Raw genomic sequence first — 13,709 nt, forward strand, 5'->3', positions numbered from 1 at the left:
TTCCACAGTTTGTTGTGATCTACACAAAGGCTTTAACATAGTCAATGAAGTAGAAGTAGATTATTTTGAAATTCTCTTTCATTTTTTATGATCCAATGGATGTTTTCCATTTGAGCTCTTGTTCCTCTGCCTTTTCTAAATCCATCTGGGACATCTGGAAGTTTATGGTTCATGTACTGTTGAAGCCTGGCTTTAAGAATTTGGAGCATTACTTTGCTAGCATGTGAGATGAGTACAATTGTGTGGTAGTTTGAACATTCTTTGGCATTGACCTTCTTTGGAATTGGAATGAAAACTGACATTTTCCAGTTCTGTGGCCACTGAGTTTTCCAAATTTGCTGACATATTCAGTGCATCACTTTCAGAGAATCATCTTTAGGGTTTGAAATAGTTCAGTTGGAATTTCATCATCTCTACTTGCTTTGCTCATATTAAGGCTTCCTAAGGCCCACTTGACTTCACATTCCAGGATGTCTGGCTTTAGGTGAGTGACCATACCATCATAGTTATCTGGGTCATTAACACCTTATCTGTATAGTTTCTGTGTATTATTGCCACCTTTTCTTAGTCTTTAGTTGTTCTGTTAGGTTCTTGCCATTCCTCTCCTTTATTGTGCCTATATTTGCATGAAAATTTCCCTTGGTATCTCTACTCTTCTTGAAAAGATTTCTAGTCTTTCCCATTCTATTGTTTTCCTCTATTTCTTGGCATTGATCAATTAAGAAGTTTTTCTTACCTCTCCTTGCTATTCTTTGGAATTCTGCATTTAGTTAGATATATCTTTCCTTTGTTCCTTCACTTTTCACTTCTTTTTCAGCTATTTGTAAGGCCTCTTCAGAGAACCATTTTGCCTTTTTCCATTTCTTTTCTTGGGAATAGTTTTATTCACTGCCTCTTCACTGTACAATGTTACAAACCTCATTTATAGTTCTTCAGGCACTCTGTCTATCAGATCTAATTCCTTGAATCTATTTGTTACTTCCACTGTATAATCGTAAGCAATTTGGTTTAGGTCATACTTGAATGGCCTGGTGGTTTTCCTTACTTTCTTCAGTTTAATTCTGAATTTTTCAATAAGGAGCTCAGGATCTGAGCCATAGGTTGCACCCAGTCTTGTTTTTGCTAACTGTATAGAGTTTCTCCATCTTCAACAGCAAAGAATATAATCAATCTAATTTCAGTTTTGACCCTCTGGTGATGTCCATGTGTAGAGTCATCTCTTGTGTTGTTGGGAAAGGGTATTTGGTATGATCACTGCATTATCTTGACAAAACTCTGTTAACCTTTACTCTGCTTCATTTTGTACCCCATGGCCAAACTTGTCTGTTACTCCAGGTATCTCTTAACTTCCTACTTTTGCATTCCGGTCCCCTATGATGAAAAGGATATCTTTTTTTTTGGAGTTAGTTCTAGAAGTTCTCATAGAATGGTTCAACTTCAGATTATTCAGCATTAGAAGTTGGGGCACAGACATGAACTACTGTAATTTTGAATGATTTGTCTTGTAAATGAACCAATGTCATTCTGTCATTTTTGCAATTACACTCAAGTACTGCATTTTAGACTCTTTTGTTAACTATGAAGGCTACTCCATTTTTTCTAAGGCGTTCTTGCCCACAGTTGTAAATATAATGGTCGTCTGAATTTATTTCACTCATTCCCATTGGTTTTAGTTCACTGATTCCTAAAATGTTGATGTTCACTCTTGTCATCTCCCGCTTGACCACAATCAATTTACCTTGCTTCCTGGACCTAACATTCCAGGCTTCTATGCAATGTTGTTCTTTATAGAATCAGACTTTACTTTCAGCACCAGACACATATATAACTGGATGCCGTTTCTGCTTTGGCTCAGCCTCTTCATTCTTTCTGGAGCTATTTCTTTGCTCTTCCCCAGTAGCATATTTGACACCTACCGATTTGGGGGTGGGGGTGGGGCTCATCTTCCAGTGTCATATATTTTCTCCTTTTCATACTGTTCATGGTGTTCTGTTCACAGTATCTGTTATTGACCTAAAATAAAGAGACTGTCAGATATTTCTCCAGCAAGGATGGATTTAAGATCAGCAGAGAGAATTGCAATTCAGAATCTGCAAGCATATTGAGTCACAAGCATGTCCCCAATGATCAGGGAAGAAGTAGCTTTCATCAGGTGGCAAAGGAAGCTAGGAGGCAAGGCTGCAGTAAACAAAGAAACTGTGACTTCTCAGTGGCTGCGTTCCTCCAGGAAAGAAAGGGAGTCTCTTCTTCCTGTTTAGCTCTGCTATCCTCAGAAGGCATGAGAGCGCTCCCTTCTGATCTCCCCACTGTACTTTATTGAGTACTGGTAAAGATACCACCTGCCAGTGCAGAAGATGTAAGGGGTGTGGGTTCAATCCCTGGGTCAGGAAGTTCTTCTGCAGAAGGAAATGGCAACCCACTCCAGTATTCATGGAGAATCTTATGGACAGAGGAGCCTGGTGAGCTACAGTCCATGGGGTCACAAAGAGTCAGATCTGACTGAAGCAACTTTGCAGTCTGTTCACTAACCTTTTACACTATGAACACAGTAAAATGTTCTTTTCTTTATACCCCAAGTTTGGCTTGATTTGTCATGCAATATTTGGTAACTGTAAGACATACTCAGCATAAATCAACAAAATGAAGTTCAGGATCTATTCATCTATTTCAGCTTTGAAGTATGATTTATCATTTCAGTTATATCCATCACTTGGAAAATTCAACAACAACAAAAAACCAAACTTTTCTCTTTACATTTATTTACAAAAATATATATTTATATGTAAATAGAAACTTTGATTTTTTTTAGCTGTTGTTGAATAATAGTTGCATATTTTGTTTTAATAATAGATTTTGAATTATAATCAATTGTTTTACCTGAGTTTCTTAGAGTTCACTTGCTTTTAACACCCAAAGAACAGAAGTATCCCATAAGGTATTATTTACAAAAAAATGGGAAGCTGTACCCCAATAAACCTTTCCTTTTTTGTTCTTATTTATTCTATTTCAATTCTAACCCATATTTCTAACATAAATGACCATCATCTGACAAACACAATGTAAAGAATTTTTAAGAATTAAGTTCCAGATCCTAAAGAAAATGAAATATAATCATACATATGCACACGGGACTTCCCAGGATGTGCTAGTTGTATAATAATCCACCTGTCAATACAAGAGACATAGAAGACCCCAGTTTGATCCCTAAGTGGGGAAGATCCCCTAGAGTATGAAATGGCAATCCACTCCAGTAATCTTGTCTAGAAAGTCCCATGGACAAAAGAGTCTGGCAGGCTACAGTCCATAGAATTGCAAAGAGTCAGCCATGACTGAACACGCATGCACTAGACACAGAAAATTTTTATTATTAGTAACATTGATGTCTTTCTTGAGAAAATCCTTCCAAACACACACTGCCCTTAGAGGACATGCACAAGTAGGAGGATAAATAGGTTTAATTTTTATCTCTCTTTTGCCTGTGGTAAACAGTCTGAGGCATCTTCTAAGAAATGATCTATATATTTGATTGTTTGACTTGACTGTCAACATCTATCTTTTATTATAAGAATTGTAATGGTATTCATTAAAAACATAGAACTGCCTTCAGTTAACAGAGTATGAGTATTCAAAGATTGCTTTTGGAAATTACACTCAGATGGAAGAAATGTCATTTATGCAGAATAGGAAAAATTGGAATTGCACAATGTTGAATCTTCTTCAAAATCTAAGTATTGGCATAAATAAAAAAGTTAAATTCTTTTGGAGTAATCAGTTATAATAACTCAGTTGTAATTGTTATAGATTTATTTCACTTTACTAAAGCCAAAACCATCTTCATAAATGACTGTCTATAATTCACAATTAATAAATCTCATTGCCCATGATAAACTTCATATTGGTTTTTTGAAACTCTGTGTTTTAAAAGTCATTATTTTCTTCCTTCATATTTTTCTCCATGGAAAACAGTGCTACATTTGTCACCGAAGAAAAAGAAACAAAACCTAAAAGACAGTTTATGTGTCTTGTTATATTAGACCAGCTCCCTTCCATATTAATTGAATAAATATGTATCCATTTATAGATATACATGCTTCCTGGTGGCTCAGATGGTAAAGGATCCACTCATAATACAGGAGGCCCAGATTCAATCTCTGGCAGGCTACAGTCCATGAGGCTGCAAAGAGTTGGACATGACTGAATCACTAAGCATATATATATACATATATGCACACACACACACACACACATATATACATATATATGTCTTCTCCAAAATGCACATTATATTAGGCCATCTTAAAAATTAAGTAGTATCAAATAGCAACAGCATTAAAAGGAAAATAAACTTACAAATGATTGAACATATTATGTTTTTAAATACAAATTTCCAAAATGTTCATGCTTTTGCAAGAAAAACAATATGTTACTAGCTAATAAATATATAACCGACACACATTATCTTGTTTTCATCACTTTTAGCAGAAACTTCAGCAAGTTCGCTAATATTTTGATCACTCCTTTCACTACAAAATGGTTCTGTTATCTCTCAACGTTGTTATGAGGTTTCATGAAGAACACAAGTATAGAGTAAAATTTGTCAGATTTTTTTTCCTTCACTTGGAGCAAGGTCAGTTCAGTTCTGTTCAGTTCAGTTCAGTTGCTCAGTCGTGTCCGACTCTTTGAATCCCATGAATCGCAGCATGCCAGGCCTCCCTGTCCATCACCAACTCCCGGAATCCACCCAAACCCATGTCCGTCAGGTCGATGATGCCATCCAACCATCCCATCTTCACCTAACCCTAACCCATCCCCTTCTCCTCCTGCCCTCAATCTGCCGTCATCAGGGTCTTTTCAAATGAGTCAGCTCTTCACGTCAGATAGCCAAAGTATTGGAGTTTCAGCTTCAACATCAGTCCTTCCAATGAACACACGGGACTGATCTCCTTTAGGATGGACTGGTTGGATCTCCTTGAAGTCCAACGGACTCTTCATGGCTGATTCATGTCAATGTATGACAAAAACCACTACAATATTGTAAAGTAATTAGCCTCCAACTAATAAAAATAAATGAAAAAAAAGAGTCTTCTCCAACACCACAGTTCAAAAGCAGGGTCAAAGTTTTATATAATCATACTTATGTACTCCAGTGTCTTGAGAACAGAGGACAAGAAGTAAATGCTTGTAAATTTATATTGACTTATTATTTACCAAATTTACCAAATTTTACCAAATTTACTTAATTTACCAAATTTTAGCTGGATATCTTAAGTAATTCCCACTTATATATTAAAACCAAAGTGACTTGTAATTTGATAATAGAGAGTATACTTAACATTTTAGTGTTAATGAATCCAGTTTACTTTAATCCAAGAATCAGACACCTTCATATGATCAATATGGAGTCAAGATAGCTGGGAGAAATATCAATAATCTCAGATATTCATGTGACACCACCCTTATGGCAGAAAGCAAAGAAAAACTAAAGAGCCTCTTGAAAGTGAAAGAGGAGAGTGAAAAAGTTGGCTTCAACATTCAGAAAACTAAGATCATGGCGTCTGGTCCTATCACTTCATGGCAAATAGGTGGAGAAACAATGGAAATAGTGACAGACTTTATTTTCCAGGGCTCCAAAATCACTGCAGATGGTGATTGCAGCCATGAAATTAAAAGACACTTGCTCCTTGGAAGAAAAGCTATGACTAACCTAGACAGCATATTAAAAAGCAGAGACATTACTTTGCCAACAAAGTCCATGGTTTCTCCAGTGGTCATGTATAGACCTGACAGTTGGACTCTAACGAAAACTGAGTGCCAAACAACTGACGCTTTTGAACTGTGGTGGTGGAGAAGACTTGAGAGTCCCTTGGAAGACTTCTCAAGTCCCAAGAAGACTTGAGAGATCCAACCAGTCCATCCTGAAGGAAATCAGTCCTGAATATTCATTGGAAGAACTGATGCTGAAGCTGAAGCTCCAATAATTTGGCCACCTGATGTGAAGAACTGACTCAATGGAAAAGACCCTGATGCTGGGAAAGATTGAGGACAGGAGGAGAAGGGGACAACAGAGGATGAGATGGTTTGATGGCATCACCAACTCAATGGACATGAGTTTGAGTAAACTCCAGGAATGGTAGTGGACAGGGAAGCCTGGCATGCTGCAGTCCATGGGGTTGCAAAGAGTTGGACATGACTGAGTGACTGAACTGACTGAATATGATCATTGTAATTTAGAATAGTAAAAATTATAAATAGTAATATACATGAAAAGTAGATAAAACATAGCATAATTAATTAAAAAGTGTCCATCCTTTACATTTGGAGAAGGAAATGGCAACCCACTCCAGTATTCTTGCCCAGAGAATCCCATGGACAGAGGAGCCTAAAGGGCCACAGTCTATGGTATTGCAAAGAGTCAGACATGACTGAGCAACTAACACTTTCCTTTACCTTAACCCTGACTTAAACACATGAAAAACAGCAGACTATATAGACCCACAGACTATGGTTAATCAAGTCTATGTTAAGAAAGAAGGTTATTAATATTTTCTGTATTAATTATATATTCTGCTGTTTTCAATAATATAATTAATTATATTTTATATAATTACCAATTTTACTTAGTATTTATGCATTAAGTCCTATCATGTAAAATAAAGTATCTACTTACAATTCCATTTACCTTCCCCCAACTTCCTCCATTTGAGTAATTGTAAAATTTGTATTTTCAGTTTGTTTGCTCATTGATTCATTCATTTAAAAACATTTAGTGATAAATATTATATATCTTCCCTGGTGGCTCAGATGATAAAGAATTTGCCTGCAATGTGGGAGACCTGGGTTCAATATCCGAGTTGGCAAGATTCCCTGGAGAAGGTATAGGCTACCCACTTCAGTGTTCTGGCCTGGAGAATTCCATGGACTGTGTGGTCCATGGGGTCGTAAAGAGTTGGACACAACTGAGTGACTTTCATTTCACTATTCTATATCAGTCACTATTTCAGAATATAGAAATGTAACAATCAACAACACAGACTTGGTGTCCATGTGGAGCCTGAATTTCAAGGAAAGAAACCGATAGTGAAGAGTAAATGAAATGACAGATTAAACTTGCCTTTATAGAGACTTTTTTTTTTTCTTTAATTTTTTTTTAATTAATTTTTTTTTTCCAGTGGGTTTTGTCATACATTGATATGAATCAGCCATGGATTTACACGTCTTCCCCATCCCAATCCCCGCTCCCACCTCCCTCTCCACCTGATTCCTCTCGAAACATCCCACCCTCGCCTTCTCCCACAGAGTTCAAAAGTCTGTTCTGTATTTCTGTGTCTCTTTTTCTGTTTTGCATATTGGGTTATCGTTACCATCTTTCTAAATTCCATATATATGTGTTAGTATGCTGTAATGTTCTTTATCTTTCTGGCTTACTTCACTCTGTATAAGGGGCTCCAGCTTCATCCATCTCATTAGGACTGGTTCAAATGAATTCTTTTTAATGGCTGAGTAATATTCCATGGTGTATATGTACCACAGCTTTTGAAGGTACCAATTTGAGTGAATTGTTGAACATGATCTCTCCTAAGATTTAACTTATAATCTGAGACTAAAAGTGAGAAGGCAGAAGCCAGGAAAAGACTAGAGTCATAGATCATATCCCATAAAGAAAGCTGCAACCACATAGCAACATCCCAAAGGTGGTAAAATCATGATCATTCAAGGAAAAGAGCAGAAATCAGAGGTTCAAGTTATAATATCAAAATTCTGTCTTTGTCTTTCTGTTCCATGTTGTATGCATGTGTATTTGACCAACTGTCATTTCATGGTGGCCCCATAAATCTCCACACTCACATGCTTTCACCTTGTCCAACCCAGTAGAATAAAGTTTTCTTTTTATCTAATAACTGAAGGAGAAGAACTAGCCAGTCTTGCACTGATTAGAATTGATTCACATAACTGAATAAACATTAGCTATCAGCTGATGTTTGGAGCAGGTAAAAGAATTAACCAAATCTGAACCATATTGGATGAATGATGAAAAAGTGGTATCCTAAAGGATAGTGAACATGTTTTATTTTTCCTTTTAATTACAAAATAGGTGAATAGACATTAATCAATTAGTGTCACTATAAGAGTCTTAAAGCATAAAGATAGACATGTTAGTGGGCAATCTGGAGTTCTAGTGTCTATATACATACTGGAGATTTTTTTAAAAAAGTGATATCACACCAGGTACAAAAGTAAACTTGCAATGATTAAAAACTTAAATGTAAGACCTGAAACTATAACACTCTTAGAGGAAAATATAGGTGGTAGACCCCTTGACATTTATCTTGGCAAAATATATATATGTGTGTATATATATACACACATATATATATTTTTTATATGTCTCCTCAAGCAAGAGAAACAAAAGCAAAAATAAGCAAATAGGACTACTTTAATCTAAAAACAAACAAACAAACAAAAACCTTTTTTACTGTGAAGGAAACTATCTGTACTATGATAAGGCCATTTACTAAATGGGAGCAGGATATTTGTAAACAATATATCTGATAAGGGGTTAACCTCCAAAATATACAAAGAACTCCTACAACTCAATGTCAAAAACAAACAACCTGATTAAAAGATTGGCAGTTGACCTGAACAGACATTTTTCCAAAGGAGACACAGACGGTCAATAAGCACATGGAAAAACACTCATCATCAGTAATCATCAGAGAAGTGCACACCAAAATCATGATGAGAAATGACCTCACACCTATTAGAATGACTTATATCAAAGAGACAATATATAATAAGTATTAGGGAGGATATGGAGAAAAGGGAACATTCTTCCACGTGGAATGCAAACTGGTGCAGTTCCTGCAGAAAACATTATGGCAGTTCCTCAAAAAGTTTAAAAATAAAGCTTCCAAAATAAATAAATAAATAAATAAAAATAAAACTTCCATATCACTCAGAAATTCTACCTCTGAGTACTTATCCAAAGAAAATAAAAACATTAATTTTAGAAGATACATGAACTTCAGTGTACACTGCAGCATTATTTACAATAGTCAAGATATGGAAACAGCCTAAGTGCCCATAAACAACATAGCTGAATCTAGAGAGTACTGTGCTAAGTGAAATAAGTAAGAGAGAGACAAGCACTGTATTATTTTATTTATAAGTGGGATCTAAAAAACAAAACAAATTGCCAAGCATAACAAGACAGAAGCAGAGTCAACAGATACAGAGAAGAAACATATGGTTGTCAGTGGAGAGGGGGTTGGAGAGAGGAGATAAATAGGTGAGGGAGATGGGGTGGTACAAACTTCAAGTTACAAAATACATGTCATGGATATGAAATATGCAATGTGGGAAATACAGTCCATAAAAAATGGTGGTCATTAACAGAGAGATGATACCCAGGAAATGTGCAAAGTTTAAAGAAAGTAGGAAAATGTATAGAGCAGATATAACAGCTTAAGACTAGCCTTATGGAACTCTAATTTAGACGTTGTGTAGGTGGTATGAAGTCTGCAGAATGGTCTACAAGGGCGTGGTCTACTATTATGCAGAGCTGAATCTGGAGAGGTAAGATAGACTGGACTCTTTTGTAAACAGTTCTGGGCTTGAGTCTCCTTCGCGTTGCTTCCTGGGCTTGGTGCACATGAGAGCTTCGTGCTTTTCTGGGCTACAGTTGGGAAGGCTCCTCTCCTGCGCAATCATCTTCTTATGCCTTTTTGGGATGGTAATTGCTCTACTCAGCTGCTCCTCCAATCCAACACCAATGCTGCATTCCAGAAATTTCTCCAGGATAGTGAAATGCATTTGTAACATACTTCTTTGCTTTCTGGAGCCATATTTTGGATTTACACATTCTAAAATAAAATTTCCTTCCTTTCCACAGGATATTCTAAGGAAAGGGGGTTAATGTTTTTCCTCAAGGTGCCACCTTGAGGTGGCACTAGTAGTCTAAACGTTATTTCTATAAAATAATTTCCTGAAAGTTTTATATGTTAAAAAAAAATCCTGCTGTGTAAATTTAAGTAATCATTTTCCCCTGCAAACTGAGATTGGGAATTGAGTAAAATTAGCACTTAACTAATGTGTTTTCCTTCTAATTTATTAAAGCTTTTGAGGCAAGAGCTCATTTATTATTTTCCAAAGCACTTTTATTATAATCAACCTACTTAAAGTAACACTTTAATATTCCCGATTTTACCTAGAAATAGTACTTTTGCCTTTGTACCAAAATAGAAATAAATGACTTTTTAAAGTCTTATCTCGTTGAAAAAAAGAATCCATACATTTAACCATCCTCTTATTGACTATTTTGCTTTTAAAATTTTGAATAGATTACAACTCCTTAACTGGATTTTCATTTAAAACTTTGGAAAAAAAAAATCTTCAACACAACTATAGCAGAAATTAGAATACTTGCTTCAAATTCTACTATGGTTAATAACCAGTTATAATTCTGTGTGTAAATTCACTTCTCTGTCAAAAGAAACTCATTTATAAAATGTCTTCATAGGGTTGTTGTGAGTCCTAGTGTTATAAAAAGGAAATATATCATAGCCACAAGCACATAATAGTAGTTAATCCATGTTTGCCGACTCAAATAAAATTAATTTCACAAACAATTCATGGATTTATAGCTGGAATGTTTTATTAGATATTTTTCACACTCCATGGAAAAGCTATTTAAGAATCTCATATAAAACCAGTGTATATGGTTCACATTCATTTTAAAAGCATATATTCTGTTCATTTCATTTTTTTTTTTTTTTTTTGGTTTCTTTTCTGGCACTGCTGAAAACCAGATGATATTACACCATGAAAAACGAGTTGGATATTGAGCTTTTCCAGCTGTGACAAAGAGAAAAGAATCTCACAGTTTTTAGGCACCATGTATAAGCAAAACATTTTTACGGCAGGTAAATATACACCATGGCTCTTAACTACCACCAGGTGAGGATCTTGTTTGAAATTATTCTTTTTTTTTTTTTTTTTTTTTAAAGATAACTTCAACAGAACTTTATATATCCTAAAATAAACATGATGAACACTTTGTTCAGTTAATCACAATTCTTAAAAATGATTGTGACACTAATGAGAGTTCAGATAGTCAAGCAGGAATGCTTTTTGACTTCATGACTGTTTCATTTATGACCCTTGCGCTTAATGTGAAACAGGAGAATTTTCACTATGATAAGAATCGATGGTATCTGGTATGATACTGGCACAATAGCTCAAACTCTGAATAGAAATACCTTTATTCTCATTTAATCTGTTTATTCCATACTGTTGTGTCATTGGCAAGCTCCTTCTCTTTCCTAAACCTCAGTTTTGTCATTTCTAAATATGAATAGTTCAGGCTCACCTCCTTATTTGCTGCTGTGTGTGTGCATGTGCTAAAGCATCTGACCTAAGACAGTTAGATAGTAAGCACGTGTTAAAGCTGTTTGTATTCTTGGCCTTATTCTTGCTCTATAAGAAGGAATGGTGATTCAAAAGCAAACCATTTAACTCTTCATTAAACTGTTGTTGTTTTGCACTTTGTCAGCATTTCACATGCCATTTTTTCAGATATTCAGATGTTCTATTTCATAACTTATAGTGATAAGCTTTTCATGGAAAAATACATTTTTGTCCACTAGGACAAATAATCAGTAAAGTTTTGATGAAGCTGAAGTATTCTGTTGTCTCAAAATAAGTCAACAAAAACAGTAACCTATAGAGGGAAGAAATCTGTATTTCTTCTGTGTTTTATTTTTGGTTTCTAGGGTACAATATCTTCCTCTTTTGGAGTTTTCTCCCTCTCTTTGAAAGACATACCCTACAAGGGTATCCTGGGAAAGAGTATGTGTAATGAATTTTGGACTTATTTATGTCTGAAATATTTTTTTTTCTTGCATGCTGGATTAATAGTTTGAGTGGAGTGTTCGTTCTATATTGTCATTTTAACAAATTATCACAACTTTAATGGCTTAAAACAATATAAATTTATGTGTACTGACTTGGGGACTATTGCTTTGGAAAATCAGCCTCCTCTAGAATTTCTTGAGAGGCTCTTGTGCCTAGACCTCCTACTGTGACTTCTAGGGAGACTGATAAATGACAGTTTTATTCAAGCCTAAGCTCTCATGGACATAATAAATATAGATTATATATATAACAGAATGGGACACCAAGCCCTGGAATGGCACTCATCAATTTGATCTGCTGCCTGTGTGGTCCAATGTGTACCTTGATGACTTCTTTTATATGAAGGATGAGGGGCTATTGTGGGAAACCAATCCACTCACTCCATAAACCAACTTCCTTTATTGAATCACTGAGATTATTTGCTTAAAGTTTACTGTGAAATCCATGAATAAGATTTGCTGGTTGCATTAAATTTCTGGTTTCTGTTCCCATCTTTCCTATTTCTCCATCCCAGAGCAAGTGGAAGGGTGAGGGGAAAAAATGGCTGGGGAGATAAGGGTCTGGTTAGGGAGAGGAAACCATAAATTTAGTGGCTTAAAACAACACAAAGTTATTTTCATAAAATTCTGATAAAGGGTTGTCTAAAATAGGTCAGCAGAACTGCCTTCCTTCTAAAACTTTTAAAGGGAAATCCATTTGCTTGCTTTTCTGAGCTTCTAGAGTCCTCTATATTTCTTAACTTCTAACCTCATCTTACATTTTCAAAGCCAGCAGCACTTATCTTTGAATCTTTCTATCAATTTTTGTCATCCCATTGTCTTTTTCCAAGTCTCATTTTTGTCTCCCTCTTATTAGGACCCTTGATCTTATATTCTGCCTGTTCAGATAACTCAGTTTTTCCCATCTCAAGATTCTTAAACTAACACCTCCAAAGTCACTTTTGCCAAGTAAGGTTTCAGGGATTTGGATGTGGGCATTTTGGAATGCTATTACTCTGTCATAGACCTTGAAAGATTCAAGTCCATTCTGCATGCCTGAAACACATCCACCCCATTCCAAGGTCCCCAACAATCTCAAACCATTACATTAGCATCTTAAGTTCAGAATCTCATCTAATTCTCATCATCACAAAGACACAAATCTCATTATCTAAATCATCTAAATTAGGTATAGGTGACAGAGGATGAGATGGTTGCATGGCATCACTGACTCAATGAACGTGAGTTTGAGCAAACTCCAGGAGATAGTAAAGGCCAGGGAAGCCTGGTGCACTGCCTGGCTAGCCAAGAATCAGACATCAGTTAGCAACTGAACAACAACAACCAACAGGTATAGGCAAAACTCATTGTATAATCCATCTGAGAGCAAAAACATTGCTCTCTGTATGTGAAGCTTAAAAATCAATTCAGTTCAGTAGCTCAGTTGTGTCCAACTCTTTGTGACCCCATGAACCGCAGCATGCCAGGCCTCCCTGTCCATTACCAACTCCCAGAGTCCACCAAAACCCATGTTCATTGTGTCGGTGATGCCATCCAACCATCTCATCCTCTGTCATTCCCTTCTCCTCCTGCCCTCAATCTTTCCCAGCATCAGGGTCTTTTCCAATGAGTCAGTTCTTCGCATCAGGTGGCCAAAGTATTGGAGTTTAAGCTTCAACATTAGTGCCTCCAATGAACACCCAGGACTGATCTCCTCTAGGATGGACTGGTTGGATCTCCTTGCAGTCCAAGGGACTCTCAAGAGTCTTTTCCAACAACACAGTTCAAAATCATCAATTCTTTGGTGCCCAGCTTTCTTTA

The 13,709-nt window shown here is 36.1% G+C and overlaps 1 long non-coding RNA gene across 1 annotated transcript in view; it reads left to right on the plus strand.

Moving 5' to 3' along the window:
* Window positions 1-413: 413 nt before the first annotated feature.
* LOC133050200 (uncharacterized) overlaps window positions 414-13,709 on the plus strand; it is a 43,114-nt gene continuing 29,818 nt past the window's right edge. Inside the window, exon 1 of the long non-coding RNA XR_009691550.1 lies at window positions 414-484. This is a non-coding gene — a long non-coding RNA (uncharacterized LOC133050200). The remainder of the gene's footprint in view (window positions 485-13,709) is intronic.

The sequence above is a fragment of the Dama dama genome, chromosome 31 (genome assembly GCF_033118175.1).
Source record: "Dama dama isolate Ldn47 chromosome 31, ASM3311817v1, whole genome shotgun sequence".
Taxonomy (NCBI): domain Eukaryota; kingdom Metazoa; phylum Chordata; class Mammalia; order Artiodactyla; family Cervidae; genus Dama; species Dama dama.